A 19,889-nucleotide genomic window follows, 5' to 3' on the forward strand; every position below is an offset into this window, starting at 1 on the left:
ACTGTTTTTTCACTTTAAAATAATGTTTTATGGTAATTTAGGAAAAAAACAACAACATTAACCACTTGAGGACCCACCCTTTACCCCCCCTTAAGGACCAGCGCTGTCTTAGCTGATCTGTGCTGGGTGGGCTCTGCAGCCCCCAGCACAGATCAGCGTGCAGGCAGAGCGACCAGATCGCCCCCCTTTTTTCCCCACTAGGGGGATGATGTGCTGGGGGGGTCTGATCGCTCCTGCCTGCCGGGTGTTGCGGGGGGGGGGGGGCACCTCAAAGCCCCCCTCCGCGGCGAAATCCTCCTCCTCCCTCTCCTACCTGGCCCCCCCTGGAGATCCGGGCTGCACAGGACGCTATCCGTCCTGTGCAGCCAGTGACAGGCTGTCTCCTGTCACATGGCGGCGATCCCCGGCCGCTGACTGGCCGGGGATCGCCGATCTGCCTTACGGCGCTGCTGCGCAGCAGCGCCGTACAATGTAAACAAAGCGGATTATTTCCGCTTGTGTTTACATTTAGCCTGCGAGCCGCCATCGGCGGCCCGCAGGCTATTCACGGAGCCCCCCGCCGTGAATTGACAGGAAGCAGCCGCGCGCACGAGCGGCTGCTTCCTGATTAATCAGCCTGCAGCTGGCGACGCAGTACTGCGTCGCTGGTCCTGCAGCTGCCACTTTGCCGACGCGCGGTATGAGTGCGCGGTCGGCAAGTGGTTAACATAGATTGGAGGCACATGTAATACAAAATTATCTATTCATTTTCAATTGCAGCCAGTTAGGTATGAAATTGCAAAGGAGTACTATCTAACAAAAAAGCAGCTAGTACTTCTTTGGAACCATGGCAGCTATACTCTCTCTCTCTCTCTGGTTGACCCGGAAACTTCTATCCTGCTACATGTGTAATTGGCTGCATAGACTTGGAGCTTGTGATGCTTACTTTGCACACTTTGACTAATCCAGTTATTGAGCAGCAGGCTTTGACATGCCCATGTGCCATTTTTTGTGCTGTGTTTTTGTTTTGCATGCATAAAGAACAAGATGAAAAAGCTGGGATGCTGTTTGCCATTCATACTTGATTGCATGGAACTGAACTAAAGGAATTGCTGTTTTGCCAACACAAGTGGATTTTCACCTCTTGCCTTGCTAGGAATTGTAAAGTAGGGTTGATCAACAACCTCTCCTCCTTTCAAAGCGGGGTAACGCCCGCGGAGCTGCTGGGAGCGTTTTGTGGGGACCCTTCTCCTATCTTCAGCTGCGCTGCCCGACTTTTCTCCATTGTTCTCTGGGCTAAGTATCTTTCCTTGCACACTTTCATCCTCTCATGCACTTCAGGTATAGGCTGCTCCTATGTGTTTATTACTCAGCAGTCTCCCATTTATCATTTGTATTTCTCACTTGTATTGTCAATGAATTGCACTTATGTGAGTTTTATCAATATTTATTCTAGTCACTTTCTATGAAATTTACACTATAGCACTTTACTGAACCCGGGTTCAACCATTGATGGGCTCTTTTTGATGCCCATCAAGGTGATTGATCAATTTGTATTTATTTTTGGATCTGATCCATATATTGTTGTACATATATGTATAGTGGCATGTAACATTAATTGTGCAGATCCCTTGTTTTGGGCATGATTGATTGCAGCTGTAGTTTATAGGATTATGTGGTCTGTTTTTAGTGATTTTAATTGATTGAATATTCATTGAATGTCTTATATATAATATTTGTAATCATGTATTAATAAATGTTGTTATACTTTTGAGTGGTGCTGTTATGTGGGCCTTCTTTTCTCTTTGCTACATAAAGTAGGGTTGATTGAAACAGCTGAATTACGATTCTGTCAGAACTCAGAGTTCCACAGGCAAATTCCGAGTTCCGATGTTTTGTGTACCACAAGCATTTTCTATTAAATTCAATGGCGCCGATTTCTGCGGTTAATAGCAAACCCCCATACATGCTATGGTCACCAAACGTGCTGTATATGTTAGAGTGACCAGTAGGAACATGGTGAAGAAAAAAAACATTGAGAAAAGACCATATCGTTTTTGAGATAATCGATTTTAAAGTTTACAGGAAACAAAACTGTAAAATGACACTTTGGAACAAGTATTTTCATAAAGCATTGACCTCAACAAAATGGCTACTGGGTAATCCCTGGTCCCCAGGGGCCACCCACGTAACAGTGGCAGAACAAGTGGTTTCTCACATTGATAAGTGGGCCAGGGGAGGGAATGCCCCCAATCCATATGGAAAACCACTTGTTCTGCCACTGCAATGTCGGTGGCCTTCGGGAATCAACATTACCCGGTGGCCATTTTGTTGACATCACTGTCTACTGAAAATTCTTTTTTTGGAAGCCAAATTTCGGGAAGCCAAATTTCAGCCTTATTTTATACACAGGGGGTGGGATAGGCAGCCATTGGTTGCTACATTCATTCTTAGGGTCTGTGATTGGTAAAAACAGTCCAAGTTCTGCATTCAAATCGGAACTCAGAACATGGTCACCTGTACCGCTGCTGCCCAATTTTTGCATTTCCATTGCATATGGCCATTCAACAACAGGACTTTGGCAGGTGCGTGGGACCTCCTCAGAAGATACTAGCGCTGAATGGCCTTAGACAGCCACTGCAATATGTATTGCATTGGCTGAAAACCCACAAATTGGCTTAAAAGACAAGAATTTTCGGTACACAGTGATGTCAACAAAATGGCCGTGGGGAAATCCCCAGACCACGGAGGCCACACTAGAATTACAGAGGGAGCAATTTTTCATATGGATCTGAAGTCCAGGGGAGCAGTGCAGGGTATGCCCTGATCCCACCATTCATGAAAAAACGCTCGTTTTGCAACTTTACTGTTGCCTCTGGAGACCGGGGATTACCCTGCGGCCATTTTGTAGATAACACTTTACCCTGAAAATTCTTGGTTTTCTAACCAATTTTCATACACCAGAGATATTTTTTGCTGAAAATTCCTGCTGTTGATGCCAATTTGTGGTGGAGTGCAGTACTCGAAACATGCAAATCGTCAGAGCTCGGAACTGTTTCGATCCGAAATCTCAACCCTATTGTAAAGACACAAATGTTTCAACAGTGTGAATTGCAAAATGTACATCTAATTGTTTCTACAAACTACTGAAAGAATCTCAATATGGCAGTGTATTTGTAATAACTCATAAGGTCCTAATTGGGGCAAGTCCAAGGGGTCAGCACCAGAGGCACCTCTCTTGGGTACATTAACATTTGGGAGCATCTTAGTGGACATCCCAGCTCTGGAACCTGAATCACCACAACATTTAACTGGTGGATTAGGCAAGTATGTACAGAGTTTTGGTTAGTGCTAAAGCAAATCTGAAATGACCTAAAAATAAAAAAAAGACTTAGATACTGACCTAAGAAGAGAGAAGGTTCTGGATCCCATACAGCCTTCCTGGTCCCCTCTCTTTCCCTATCATTCCACTTCTGTCCCATGTTCAAGATTCACACCTTCATGACTCGTTGGCAAGCTTTGAGAGCACTTGCTTCTTTCCGAGTGCTTTGGAAAGAAAGTGCATTGGTGTTGCGCATGCACAAGCTAGGATTTGAACATGCACAGTACCGATCCAATCATCTCAAAGACTAGAGTACTTGTTTATTTTGAGAGCTACAATATGGAACTCGTGAATAGTAATCATAATAACTAGAAGGTCATCTGTGGGAAGGGCCAAATGTTGTCATCTTCACCTTCAGTTTTGCTATGAAAGGATCTTGCTCCAATATTAATACAAGCATCTCTACGCTTATGCAGCCTGATGCTTCCTCTCACTGAGACTGTGCTCTCTACTGAGACTTATATGTCAGGAGAGTGAAATTTACTTACCACACATGCTGAAATCCTTCTCTTCTTTGCCTTGATAAACCTAGAAATGTATCTAAGCAATACTCATGCACTAGACACATTATAGAGTTGTGGTCAGAAAAGCTCTCATGTTCTCACTAATATTTAAAGCACACTTAAAGTACGAGGGACATGGAGGCGGACATGTGTATTTCCTTTTAAATAATGTAAATTGCCTGGCTGTCCTGCTGATCCTCTGCCTCTAATATAGTTTTAGCCATATACCCTGAACAAACATGCAGATCAGATGCTCTGACTGAGAAGATGTATGCTTGTTTCAGGGGTGTGATTCAGACACTACTGCAGCCAAAGAGATCATCAGTGCTGCCAAGCAACTGGTATTGTTTAAAAGAAAATAAATATGGCAGCCTCCACATGGCTCTCACTACAGGTCCAGTTTAAGGTACTGGAAATAAAGTGAATAGTACCTTTAAACAACCCTGATGCAAACCCAGGTACTAGAAGCATGATAAAATATGAGGAAAAGCTACATAATCAGGGGATACTGTATATACGGTGAAAACTATGTCTTTGAACTGTAAAGTAGTTGAAGAGATTGAACCAGATTAAATAATTTAAAGATTAAAGAGGCACTATGGCGAAAAATTGTAAAATTTTAAATATGTGCAAACATAGACAAATAAGAAGTATGCTTTTTCTAGAGTAAAATGAGCCATACATTACTTTTCTCCTATGTTGCTGTCACTTACAGTAGGTAGTAGAAATCTGACAGAAGTGACAGGTTTTGGACTAGTCCATCTCTTCATAGGGGATTCTCAGCAAGGCTTTTATTCTTTATGAAGATATTCCCTAAAGAGGATTTATACAATTATGCTGGCCAGCTTTCCCTGCTCGCTACACAGTTTTTTGGCAATTGGACAGAGCAACTGCCATACACTAAGTGCTTTTGAAATAAATAAATCCCTGAGAATCCCCCATGAAGAGATGGACTAGTCCAAAACCTGTCACTTCTGTCAGATTTCTACTACCTACTGTAAGTGACAGCAACATAGGAGAAAAGTAATTTATAGCTCATTTTACTCCGGAAAAAACGTACTTCTTATTTGTTTATGTTTGCACATATTTTAAATTTTACAATTTTTCGCCATAGTGCCCCTTTAACTGAGAGTAAGGTGAGCTCAGCTCCTGAGCATGACCATTATACAGCGTTGTCACCCACCGTGTTAAAAGTAAAGGTGGCCATATGCAATTCAATTTCTTCTTTGTTTTTTATATAAGATTTTGATCTATTAGATTATTTTATCAAACCCATCATACGCCATTAAATTTTCAAAGCAATCAACCTGATTTTTCCAACACATCTGATCAGTTTCTTATTTTATTAATTTTTTTATTGATCAAAAAAAATATTTTCAATTTCTTATCTATTCGATTGTTTTGGTCGAATAAATGGGAAAATCGAAATATTTGACTGTACCGTGTATGAGCACCTTAAAATAGGGAGAAAAAAAGTAAAGTAGGGAAAATAAGAGGACACTAACACTAAAGGAGGACACTTAAAGGGAAGTTTCTTTTAGCAACAGTGCTAATTTGCATATTTCTCTGTAAAGGTACCCAGTAATGATGCAATCTTGTACAATCTTACCAAAGTTATGTAGAAGAAGATTAAACCGAGTAGATGTAATTTGAGAAGGCTCTCATATTACATACAAGTGGTAAAATTGAACCATTAATATTGTAATATTAGTAGACATCTTTTTAGACAGTTATCTTGAATAATAAATACACTTTAGCTATCACTTGAAGAGGAACTTTTACCCAGGACTGAATTTCATCCCAGTTAGCAGCTGATGCAATCCTTTCCCATGAGAAATCTTTACCTTTTCTCAAATAGTGCATCAGGGACATCGGTACGGCTGATATTGTGGTGAAACTCCTCCCACAGTGTTATGTCACTGAGGAGAGGTTCCTATCTGTGAACCTCATTGCAGTGAGTATTGTGGGAAATGGCTGTTTCCAACTGCCAAGCAAGCAGTATCTACTAGTAAAGATGATGACCTGCAAACTCACGGTGAATCAAACAACATAAATAAATAGCACAGTGAACATCAATCAATTCTTGATCTATGTTTTAAGTTCTCACTTTGCAATGTTTTTCCCCTACCACTATCTTTCGGTACATTTCCTATATAATTGATCATAAGATTGTGTATGTTATCATCATATGCTCAGCTTATGTTACTCATGTTGACGTCAGGGTCACAGAGGCACAGTCGATAAGGAGGTATATTTCCTTGAAAATCAGGGAATTTGTTATAGTATTTTATGAAAAATGTTTCCAAAATGCAGCTATCCTTTATACAGCATAAGTTGGGCAGCCTTCAGCTGTAATAAAATAATAAAACAATTGTTTTCCTTTCTCCAGTATTCCTCCTGTAATGCCTCCCGGTACAGTTCTGATACATATTCCTGAAAGACACGGATGACAGATCCCTCTGTTGGGAATAATTAGGTTGTCTTCTCCATGCTGTAACGGCACAGCGACTTCTCATTCAGTGAGAGTGGGAGGGAAAACAAAGGTTAGTGAAACAAAGTAGTCTGCAGCACTTCCATGGAACCTGCGGACCTTTCCTGCTCTGTCATCACAACGATAATGATGCTTTAATTATTTTTTCATGTTTTTGATTTGTTAGCACATTCTAATGAATACGGCTATTTTTATTGCATCCAAATATTATGTGAACTTCAAAGGTCTTAGTGAAGCAGCATTTGCAGATAACATACTCATATTTTCCAGTGAAAGGCTGGCAAGTCACACTGGGGACTCTAAAGGTGGCCACACACCATACAATTTTTTAAATATCTGTTCAATTCAAGAATAGCAATCAGTTTTTCTGACTGATTGTAACGATTCAAAAGTCTGACCAATGTACCACACACCTATGTTCAATTTTTCCCCAATCATGATTAAAATAATTGAAATCTAAGAAAAAATTGATTGGAACTGTACATAAAGTAATTGATAATCTATCACACACCATACAATTATTGATAAAGTTGGTCAGAAATTTCTAACATGTCCAATCTCCAAAAATAAAAAAATGGGAAAATCGATCAGATTTATCGATCGAAAACAAAAGAAAAGCTCTCGATTGGACAACCTATCAAAATTATCGAATTGGTGAAAAATTAGATCTTTTAATTGTATGGTGTGTGGTCACCTTTAAGCTAGGGTCACACATGGCAAAGAATAACAAGGCCCATATGCAATTCACTTTTTCTCCTAAGTTTTTCTCAGGTGATATTTTCACAACTCGTCATAAAAAGCCTTTTAGGCCAAAAACAAGCAAGAAAATACTGAAAATAAATTTAATAGTACTTTTTCACCAACTTTGGGGACAATTGTAAAATGCTGAAAAGTTATTTTAACCACTTGAGGACTGTAGGCTTACAGGCTTACTAGTGACCAGGCTATTTTTTATCAATTAAGCCACTGCAGCTTTAAGGCCTCGCTGCAGGGCCGTACAACTCAGCACAGAAGTTATTCCACCCCCCTCCCCCTTTTCTGCCCACCAACAGAGCTTTCTGTTGGTGGGCTCTGATCCCTCCTGTATTTATTTGTTTTATTTTGTAATAAATATTACTATTTTTTTTAAATATTTTTGCATCCCTCCCTCCCCCTGCCAGCCACTCAACACAATCAGCTCTCATAGACATCGACCTATGAGAGCCAATCACTCTCCTGCCTCCCAGGGGGACAGCCGTGTCACAGTACAGCTCTGCCTTAGATCGCAGCACTGTACAGTGTTTTTAGACAGCGTTTTCGGCCATATAACAGACTCCCAGCAGTGTTCGCTATTCAAGCAGAGATGCACGCGCATCAGCACACATGATCTCCTGCAAAACCCCGCCCCAGGACTTGATGCAAATTGGCATTAGGCAGTCCTGGGGCTGCCGCCGCGGTCATGCCCATCGGCGTGACACGCCCGTTGAGCAGTTAACAGTAGATGAAAAATATCTCCTAGGAGATAACTCAGGTGAAAAAGTTAAATGCATATGGCCCCAGGTGTTTTTTGCAATACAAAAAAGCCTGCTATTGCTAGGCAGTTATTAACTGCATGTTCACTGTGTGGTTTAGTGGTTAAAAACCATCATATGCAAGTACCAGGTTACACAGACAGTTGGGAGTGAAACATTTGCTACCTTTCTACATACTAAATGAAGCACCTTCAACATTTTAGTGCTTGTTTGCAGTGATGCAAAATGGTTATCAAGCATTTGTAGAGTTATCTATGCAGAAAAGGCACATAGAAAAATGGACGTCAAATAGAGATAGTAAAATACCGGTAGTTTTACAAATATCCTACTACCACCCTCTGTCCCCTAACTCTCACGTGAACCCTCCCTTATCAATACTTAACACTATCCACCCTCCATCTACACCTAACACTAACCATCCCCTTCCTACTCCTAACAATAACCATTCCCCCACCTACTCCTAACACTAACCACCCCTACCTACTCCTAACCCTAACTTCCCTCCACCTACTCCTAACAATAACCATTCCCCCACCTACTCCTAACACTAACCACCCCTACCTACTCCTAACCCTAACTTCCCTCCACCTACTCCTAACAATAACCATTCCCCCACCTACTCCTAACACTAGCCACCCCTACCTACTCCTAACCCTAACTTCCCTCCACCTACTCCTAACAATAACCATTCCCCCACCTACTCCTAACACTAACCACCCCTACCTACTCCTAACCCTAACTTCCCTCCACCTACTCCTAACAATAACCATTCCCCCACCTACTCCTAACACTAGCCACCCCCTACCAACTCCAAACCCTAACATCCCCCCACCTACTCCTAACACTAACCATCCTCCACTCACAGCTATTTTGCACCATAGTTCGGCAACAGTGTAGCCAAACTCCAGTGCACTACTGCTCCCAGCATGCCTGACACCATTCCTACACTGTGTGTGCAAAAAAAATAAATAAAGAAAACCTGAAGCACTGCTTCCAAATTTTGGACTATGCATGCGAATCCCGTAGCCGTGCATGGCACATCTACAGGGATTTGGATGCATAACTGCTTTGCACAATTGCTGGCGTCCATCTTGGAGATAGACACCCGGCACTAGTGGGAACCCAACCTAAAAGTTTTTGGTTTGGTTTTTTAACGTAAACTGTAAAAAATGCCACAATAAAGTGTAAAAAAAAGTACACAATGCATTAAAACACTGTGACAATTGGTTTTCAAGTGTCAAATTACTCATTCCCTTTTTCAGCCTTGAACTGTTAATCCTGGGTATCAAAGGCTAATGCCCAGTGGCAGCCATTGATACGTTGTGGGCAGGCAGAGGCGAAAGAGGTTCCAGCCTCAGGGCGCAGTGTAGGAGGGGGCACACAACTCACTCAGCTATCACTCCCCTATTGTGTTTGAAGCAGAGAGAAATAAGAAAAGGGGATACATGGCAGTGACTGCAAGATAACCAGAGATTAAGGTGTTGGGGGGGGGGGGGGGGGGGGTTGGGCGACCTGTGGCGCCTCTTAGTGTAAAAGCAATCAGTGTATGATGGCTGGGGTGGGAGGGATGTGGGGGCGCACTTTGGTGTCTCAGCCTTGGGTGCTGGAGGAACTTGTCCCGGCTCTGAGGCCTTGATTTGCATACCAGGAGCCTGTAGGCATAAATGTCCTCCTGACACCCTAGACTTCACCCTCCATGAACCTTTGTCGATCATAGGTAGCTACAGGTGCCCCTTAGTATTAAAAGGAAGGCATTTGGGAAGGAGAGCTGCCTTCCCATCCTTTCCATCATCAGGCACCTGTAGGCACGTGATTACAGTGCCTTATGGTAAATGCGGCCCTGGTCGAGAGTGATTATTATTTCTAAAAATACTCTAGCCAGTCACCAGGGGCTGGGCAAGTTACAGCCACTTACCACACTAAGGGTAAGTTCACGCTGAGTTCATTGCATTGCGGCACATCACAGCTGTTTTTAAAATGGTCAATGTTAAGTATAGGATTGCCAAAGGGATTTTGCAGCTCTTATACTTCACCACTACACTATTTATTTGTCATAAATAAGCTAGCATCCCAGTGAGATCATCCTGATGTTGTAATTAAGGCATCCAATTACATTTATTTATGTTTGCAGATCAATGTATCTCCTTTTAATGTCCAATGTATATAAGCTGTTTGTTCTAAATGATGTCAGTATACAGGAATCAAGTCTGAGGAAGGCTTCATAGCCAAAAACTTACTCATTTTCTTCTAAGTTAGCCAATAAATGGTATCATCCTGATTTAAAACTAATTTCTTTCACTAATGATGACTAACACAATACAATATTCCACTACTACTACTGTACTACACCAGCTTACCCAAAATCCTTTGCAGAACTTCAAAACTGCAAATTACTAATCTCAGTGGCTAATCACAGTTGCTTTTCGTAATCACTAGCACTAAAATAAAATTGTGACATAAACAACTCTGTGAATCTCTGATGAAATTGCTTTGCAAAATGCTACCAAAAACATTGAGCGGTCGTGATTGCATTCAGCGATCTGAACGGGTCCCATGTCTTAAGGTCCATACCCACGACACAATATTTACAGCGAGTTTTTTCCTGATTTTTTTTTTGAATTTTTTTTTCCAACAAATAATTTTTTGTGATTTTGCATAAAATTGTTTACAGAAAATTCATTTGATGATTTTTAATGATGTGCATCGATCGCGTCTGTCATGTCAGATCACCAATCAGGAGATCGCTCAGATCTACATTGACCTCTGTGAAAAATGTTACTGTGATCACTTAAGCTATCGTTTAAACAATCATACCTAGCTTAACAATTATATTCCCCAAAACTGTTGGTAACAATTTTATTTTGATCACTTTTCATGCAATTCCTAGTTCTCTTTTTGGAGCTGCAAACCCATTGCTGCTACTATTTTCCAGGGACCAAAGATCCACAGGAACTAAAATAGGTGTTTTCATATCTACAACTCCGATGCAGAGAGCCACTTCCTGCTGACCATACAGAAGCATCAGAATTTACAAACATGAATTAAGGAACTTTGAGACCACAGAAAAGCACCACAGCACGGAGGCTGAGAGTGCAGACAAGCACTGATTGCAGGCTGCTAGGCTGCTTGTATACAGACAAATGCTAGCCTGAGACATCTCTCTAAAAAAGCAAAAACCACAATAGAACTTATGTGCATTTTTTAGTCGGGACATACATTTAAAGTTTTCCGTTGAGAGAACTTTCAACGTACAGTTATCGCCTAATGTGCAAGGTAATATTTCATGCTAGTCAAGGACACTCATCCGCTTCTTCCATGTCTATGACAGACTATGCTCATCTTTCCAAAAACATTTTATTTTAGAATTTGGAGGCTGCACACCTGAGAAAGTGCCAAACAGAACAGAACAGAGAATGCAGACAATATGAACTGACATAAATCACAAGGATTTGTGGGGAAAGATACGACAAAGATCCAAATTTACATCAGATAGCACCTACTGCACTTTATGTGGTCCAAAGTGGAGTACATCGCCTGATTAATGAGAGAGTTTTTTTGGAGTAGAGAAATACTATAATTCTGCACAGATGGCAGTTTTTTTTTCCAAGATACCAAATGCATTTTGGGGTAAAAATATATGGAAGTAAAGTTTAAGATGACAAATGATATCAGCAGGATCTCACGTAGATGCATATATCATCGCCTTGGAAGTAGAAGTCCGAGCAATAACTCATGGATGAGGATACTCTCACATGTTCCTCAGCCTATCTTTCTTTTATGTCTCCTTTATCTCTACCCAAAAGACTGCATAAATGCCTTGCCAAAATTTATAGAATATACATTTTTTTGTTACTGAACAAAAAAGTAACACTTTTTTTCATAAACATGATTAGTAGACAATAAAGACAAAGCAAACACGCTTAAGAAAAAACATAAACACTATAAAATAAAAAAATAGGCAAACAAAGAAGAAGAATACGAAACTGCAAAATAGATTAGCAGAGATGTATAATTTATAGATCTATGTTCTGTATCTACACTGAATAACACAGTTAAGAAGTGGAAAGGTCAAATATTCGGGGAACATTTAGGAATTGTAAATCAAATGTCAGCAGCCAGGGATCTCGACATCAATCATGGCGGGAGATCCCATCTCCTAATGTGTTCTGAGGATGTGAAGCAGAGAAACAAAGAGATAAGAGAACTATAGTATATTTGGAGTGACCATATAGGAGTATTTTACCAGTTGCTGTAATGCTCACAAGGTGCTGGCAAATAATTAAAATTACTTGACTTGAATAACATGATTTTTAATAGTAACCTGCCAGTCTGGTGACTAGGGTGGAGCAGTATAGGCTCCAGGGCCGGCCCTACTATGAAGCCACCACCTGAATCATTGGGGATGAAGCAGTATAGGTAGTCAGGTATATGTGCCCCCAATATAGGTATCCAGGTATAAGTGCCTCCAGTATAGTTGGCCAGGTGTAGGTGCCCCTAGTATAGATAGCCAGGTATAGATGCACCCAGTTTAGCTAGCCAGGTATAGGTGACCCCAGTATAGCTAGCCAGGTAAATGTGCCAACTGTATACAGTTGGTATAGTTGAACTTACCTCCTCCAATGAGTACTCAGATATCAGAAACAGTGTAATAAACTTTAATAGTCCAAACACGCCTGATATCCCTCCTACCCGAAGACATTAAGATTTTAGCTAACTTACTGGCAAATAGGCTCAATAATGCTATTCTATTGTTTATCCACCCAGATCAGACTGTCTTTAATTTCTCTAAAACATTTTGACACCTGTGAACAATGATGTCACCTTACAGCCAGTGGCGTAGCTAAAGAGCTATGGGCCCCGGTGCAAGTTTTACATGGGGCCCCCCAAGCACTCTATACATAACAATTGATACGCCACACCAAAACCTGCCAATGGCAACCACAGTGTCAGAGGTGCAAGAAGGGGATGGGGAACAGTTTGTTAATGATTACTGCTATTCAAAGCATCTATAGAAGTGATTATTACCAGCACAGGATCAAAAGAGAGCTAATATTGTGCTTGAGGGAGGGCCCCTCGGGGCCCCTCTGGCACAAGGGCCCTGATGCGGTCTCTACCTCTGCACCCCCTATTGCTACGCCCCTGCTTACAGCTACTTTCCACCACTACACCATAGAGTCAGAAAGTAGAACTAAGAGCACATTCTGACAGTACAGTAGGGGAGCGGTCTGCAGCCCACTCTTTTCCCCTGAAGTGGGCAACTCAAAAATGTAGAATATTTGTATCCACTTGAGCCTATTGCCTAATTGCTTTAACTATTCCACTACAATTGGCTCCCAGGGCAACTCTTCTGTTTCATACATAAAAATCACAAATAAAAAAATCTCAGTCATAAAAATAATACAGCAGTTTATTTGACAATAAGCTTTCAAACATGTTTGGCGGTCCATTTTAAAATTCTGTTTGCAGTTGTTTGCAGGTGTACGTCTAATGCTCTTGATTCCAATGTCTAATCTTTCCAATAATTGCAGTGAATACTTTGATAGCATGCACCACATTGTAAATATCATATACAGCATTTGAGTCAGTGTAGTTTAAAGCAGAGTAAGCCATACTATGCCAGGAAAAAACACACATATATAAGTAGATAATGGTACTTGATCTACTTACATAACACATGTATTGTACTGTCCACATTTTTATGTCAGTGAATTTTATAAAGTGAATAAAGAGAACTCTGTTTCAGGCATTTGACATCTTGAATTCCCTCTGACTGAAGCCACTACTGATGTCATTTCCTCCCTTACTTTTATTCTCCTAGAATCTGCTCTGTCATAACTAGCTTGCTTTGTAAACATGTGAGCACAGCAAGATCAGATTTCAGACTTGCATTACACTGAACTGCCCTCAGCCAATCAGTGAGGAGCAGGAATGTGGGAGGGGAGATGGCAAGCTTCCTTCTCATTGTCACCAAATAGAGCCAGTCTGACTGAGAGATTAATTACAGCAGAAATGTTTCTGATTAGATTGGGATGCTTGTAATGCAAGGGAAGGCTGCATAATAAACACAGAGCAGTGAATAAATGAAATTTGATTTTGTGTCTGACAATCCTTCTAAGTCAAAGCAATGGTTTGGATAGCTGAACTAGATTACTCAATAGTAATATTCAGTACATTGACTGTGGAGTGTTTGGCATTGATCCTAGATTTACTGACATTTCATAGGAGTGTTTTACCTAGAGTGTGATCATTCTCACCTCTGCTTTGTAGCTGACTTGTAAAGATTGATTCACATGTGATGTTGTTTCTCAGGTTACCCAACCAGATTCTACTTTTTTATTTTAAAGGTGAATTTGAATTGGTTGGTAATTGGTTATTGTAAGCCAGAGCTCCATAAGCCCCTTGTTATTACTACATGATTTATAGAATTGATGCTCCTTGTTTGCATAATTCATTTTCTCCTGCAGTGAGTAAAACATTGATTTCATGCTACGATACTTATAAAATCCTTTCTGTCTGCTGTCATCAATCACATTCATTCCTCCCCACGTATATTGGACAAACATAGAATTATCCAATAGCCCAATGTGAACTACAACAGATAGAAAAAGGGATCAAGATGCAAATGTGTCTAATTAAAGACTGTTTGAAGAATTGTGGGGTTGATTTACCCTTGAGCTGAAAAAAGTGGAGAACATTGAAGAAAGTAAGCAATCCAACGCGTCTGGCCTGAACTTTTTGTTTTATATATATATGCAGGTAAATATATATTAGGTAACAAAGCTTTTAACCCCTTATTGGATCATATTAGAACATGAGGGTTACTGAAAGGTTAGGAATGTAGTGGTTATGGGTTTGAAACTGCATGCACATGCCTGTGATGGTCATCCTCTCAGCCTCCTTGCACATAGCATACATTTATAAGTGCATTGTGCAGCATTTAAGCACCAGCCAGCTGAGAGGGGAATTACAGGCTGAGGTAGGGCTTCCTAGTGCGCGGCCCATGCCGCATAATGCCTGAATTGGGCACTACTACAGCCACAATGCTATAGTGTTTGTAGCACGCATAACCATAACTCAGGGTTCTGGCAATTGCTGGACCTCAAATTACCTCTCTCTCCAAGTTGAAATGAATAGTAATTAATGCCACCGGGAATTCAACCGGCAGCAGGATGAGCTGTCATTCGGCTGCGCCAAAGTGACTCCCTACGTCAAAGTGTCAACCTGCGCAAAAGTGACCGGGCATAAAACTGACATGTACGCATTACAGGCAATGGTCATTAACTCTTGCCCCCACACACACAGATATCTGCCACCATAAACTTTCTTTTAGTGGAACATGACCCACACACCATAGCAATGTAGCTCTGGTTCTTACCCTTATTGAGTATTATCTACAATACTGTTGCCATCCTTCTGACAAGCAGAGATGGCCCAAACCTCCGATTTTAGGTTCGCAAACCTTCGCCAAACGTTCGATTTCACGAACCGCAATAGACTTCAACGGGGGAGGCAAACTTTGAAAACTAGAAACATTTATGCTGGCCACAAAAGTGATGGAAAAGATGTTTCAAGGGGTCTAACACCTGGAGGGGGGCATGGCGGAGTGGGATAGGCATCAAAAGTCCCGGGGAAAAATCTGGATTTGACGCGAAGCAGCATTTTAAGGGCATAAATCACATTGAATGCTAAATTGCAGGCCTAAAGTGCTTTAAAACATCTTGCATGTGTATACATCAACCAGGGGGTGTAATTAGAGTACTGCTTCACATTGACACACCAAACTCACTGTGTAACGCACCGCAGCTGTTTGTGTAGTGATGACCGTGCTGGACTGGTGCACACCATGGCCAGAGTGCAGGCCGTGGCAGTTTTCAAGCCCATATGGTCGCCGGGCTGTGGTAGCTCAATGATAGAACAACAGTGACTGTCCAGCTGATCAAATTTGGTCTGTCCACAACGAAGCAACAACCTTATTATCTTGGGTGTCCCCCCCCCGAGACACTCATATAGCCGTCGGTCATTGCTTCATTGTGATACGCAAGCCCCTTCACCGCGGCAAGGTAATGATCATGAAGGGGAATTGGCACATGTAAATGCCTTTTGTTTTAGTGTTGCAGCTGCAGTGCAGCCACAAAAATTAGGCAGGCATGTACACGCACCAGAAAAATTATTATAGCCGCTGCTAGGAGCGGCCTTAAAAATTCTGGAATCCACCTGGAGTCCTGGACCCTGTTGGTGGTGGCGGAGAAGGCAGTCAAGCGGCCTGCGGGCAGCGATGCTGTGTGGGGAGCGACTTAGTCTTGGGGCAGGCAGTCACACGGCGTGCAGGCAGAGATGCTGTGTGTGGGGACTGACTTAGTCTTCGGGCGGGCAGTAGCCCTCCGAGATCCATGACACATTCATTTTGATAAAGGTGGGGTACTGAACACTTTTGTGACTTAGGCGACTTCTCTTCTCAGTGACAATTCCTCCAGCTGCGCTAAAGGTCCTTTCTGACAGGACGCTTGAGGCAGGGCAAGACAGAAGTTGGATGGCAAATTGGGACAGCTCTGGCCACAGGTCAAGCCTGCGCACCCAGTAGTCCAAGGGTTCATCGCTGCTCACAGCGTCTACATCCACACTTAAGGCCAGGTAGTCAGCTACCTGCCGGTCGAGGCGTTGGTGGAGGGTGGGTCCGGAAGGGCTAAGCTGAGGCTTTGGACTAAAGAATGTCCGCATGTCCGACATCACCATGAGATCGCTGGAGCGTCCTGTCCTTGCCTGTGTAGACATGGGCGGAGAACTGCCAGTGGTACTTTTATTCCGTTGTGCTGTGACATCACCCTTAAACGCATTGTAAAGCATAGTTGCCAGCTTGTTCTGCATGTGCTGCATCCTTTCTGCCTTCTGGTGAGTTGGTAACATGTCCACCACTTTGTGCCTATACCGAGGGTCGAGTAGCGTGGCCACCCAGCAGTGGCATAGCTAAGTAGTTGTGGGCCCTGATGCAAGTTTTACAATGGGCCCCCCCCCAAGCACTCTATTCATAAGAATTGATACTGCGCACCAAAACTTGCCAATGGCAACTACAGTGTCAGAGGTGCAAGAAGGGGATGGGGAACAGTTTGTTAATGATTACCACTATTCAAAGTATCTATAGAAGTGATTATTATGAGCACATAACCAATAGGAAGCTAATACTGTAGTTGAGGGAGGGCCCTTCGGGGCCCCTCTGGCCCAAGGGCCCCGATGCGGTCGCAACCTCTGCAACCCCTATTGCTACGCCCCTGCCACCCAGTACAGCGCATTCCCTTTGAGTTTTTTTTATATGGGGGTCCCCCAACAGGCTGGACAGCATGAAAGATGCCATCTGCACAAAGTTGGATCCAGACGTACTATCCATCTCCTCTTGCTGTTCCTCAGTGATGTCAGGTAAGTCCTCCCCCCAGCCACAAACAATACCATGGGAACGTCGAGCAGCACAAGCCCCCTGCGACGCCTGCTGCAGTTGTTCTTCTGCTGCCGCTTCTTCCTCCTCCAAAGAAACACCTTCCTCATCATCCGAGTCTGACTCCTCTTCCCCACATGACTCTTCCTCCTCCTACCCCCTCTGTGCTGCCGCAGGTGTTGAGGAAACATCTGGTTCTGATGAAAATGGCTCCCACAACTGTTCCTCCCGTAACTGTTCCTGTTCACGCTCCTCCACAGCTTGATCCACCACTCTACGCATGGCAAGCTCCAGGAAGTAAGCGTACCGGATCAAGTCGGTGATGGTGCTTTTACTGCGACTCACCAGGTTGGCCACCTCCTCAAACGGCCGCATGAGCCTGCATGCATTTCGCATCAGTGTCCAATTGTTGGGCCAGAACATCCCCATCTCCCCAGATTGTGTCCTTTTACTGTAATTGTACAGGTATTGGGTAACAGCTTTCTCCTGTTCTAGCAGGTGAGAGAACATGACCAGGGTCGAATTCCAGCCAGTCGGGCTATAACATATCAAGCGTCTCACGGCAAGTTGTTTCTCCTCTTAATGTCTGCAAAGCGTGCCATGGTCGTGTAAGACTGCCTGAAATGCTCACACAACTTCTTGGCCTGTTTCAGGACGTCCTCTAAGCCTGGGTACTTTGACACAAATCTTTGAATGACTAGATTCAGCACATGTGCCATGCAGGGTACATGTGTCAGCTTTCCCAAATTCAAAGCGGAAATTAGATTTCTGCCATTGTCACACACCACGTTGCCGATCTCCAGCTGGTGCAGGGTCAGCCACTGATCCACCTGTTTGTTAAGAGCAGCCAGAAGAGCTGGTCCAGTGTGACTCTCCGCTTTGAGACAAGACATGTCTAAGATGGCGTGACACCCTCGTAACTGGCAGGTAGCATAGGCTCTGGGGAGATGGGGCTGTGTAGCTGGAGAGGAGATCGTAGCACCAGTAGAGATGAACTACCACTCAGCCAAGGAGGAGGAGGAGGACAATAGCCAAGAGGATGTAGCAGGAGGAGTAGGAGGAGAAGGAGAGGAGGTGACAGGAGGCCTGTCTGCATGCCGTGGAGGTGTCACAAGTTGGTCCGCTGCACAGCCACATACTCCCTGCTTGCCATCGGTCACCAGGTTGACCCAATGAGCTGTGTAAGTAATGTGCTTGCCCTGGCCGTGCTTGGCAGACCAGGCATCCGTGGTCAGGTGGACCCTTGACCCAACGCTGTGTGCCAGAGATGACACCACTTGCCTCTCAACTTCACAGTACAGTACAGAGAAATAATTGCGGCCTGGTATCTTCCACTGCGGTGTCCCAATGGCCACAAATTTACGGAAGGCCTCAGAGTCCACCAGCTGGTATGGTAACAGCTGGTGAGCTAACAGTTTCACCAAGCCAGCTGTCAGATGCTGGGCAAGGGGATGACTGGCAGAAATTGGCTTCTTCTGCTCAAAGATTTCCTTCACGGACACCTGGCTGCTGTGGGCAGAGGAGCAGGAACTGCTTAAAGGCAGAGGCGGAGTGGAGGAGGGTGGCTATGAAGGTGCAAGGGAGAAAGCATCTGAAGATGCTGCTCCTGAAGGAGGAAGAGGAGAAGGAGGGTGGCTTTGCTTTTGTGTGCTGCTTTTGCTCAGGTGCTCTTCCTGTCAGGAACCGGCCCGCGGCACGCCTGCGTATACGGTTCCCGACTGCGGGTTTGACCAGATTAAGCGGGGAACAGCCTTATTTAAGCTACAAACAAGGCTGGAACCCCTCAAACACTTCTCACTGCCACCACTAGCTGTTCGCTAGACACTTCCACTCTGCTGTCGAGTCCTCAGCGCGCACTCCGCGTTTTCGTATCTGGGTCAGCTTTGCGCTTAGGCCAAATACGGGAACGCCACGCACCCCCACACACACACAGTTGCAATCTTACACTGTCGTGAAGCAAAGACCCACTAACAGTCGTTCCGAACGATACTGTTAGCCACTCTGCTGTCGCTACTCGCACTGGCGTTGTTCGTACGTTGGGTCAGCTGCGCGCTTAGGCCAACGTATGACAAACGCCCCCACACACAATGCAATTACAATTTCATACGGTAGTGTTGCTCAAGCGTACAATTAGGCATGAAACTTATACACGGTTACACTTCAGTCTCTTCTAGGCTATGAGTGTTAGTTTAGTACGGCAGAAGTCAAGCTTATTAAATAATAATTTAATATTCCAGAAAAACATAGAACAGTGCAGAACTTAATATATACAGAAAAATTACAAAAAACAAAGTAAAAATAGTTACAAGATAAAGTTACAAAGATAACACACAAAGCGATTTTGCTTACCAAAATAAACGGGAAATAAACGTACCAGCGTATCGATCTGGTGTTGTTGCGGGCGGTACGCACTTCTGGTCAGGAACCAGGTTAGTTCTAGCCGTGTGAGCTACCTCCAAGAACTACAAGTTGTGGCTATCCTAGCTGCGGTTTTATACTATGAAATACGCCTGGAGGCTGTAAGCCTGTGTGGACGGGGGGAAGCTAGATTTAATAACATCCTCAGACATAATTTGATTTCCCAGGTAAAAGTCTA

Source organism: Hyperolius riggenbachi, chromosome 11, assembly GCF_040937935.1.
Source record: "Hyperolius riggenbachi isolate aHypRig1 chromosome 11, aHypRig1.pri, whole genome shotgun sequence".
Classification (NCBI taxonomy): domain Eukaryota; kingdom Metazoa; phylum Chordata; class Amphibia; order Anura; family Hyperoliidae; genus Hyperolius; species Hyperolius riggenbachi.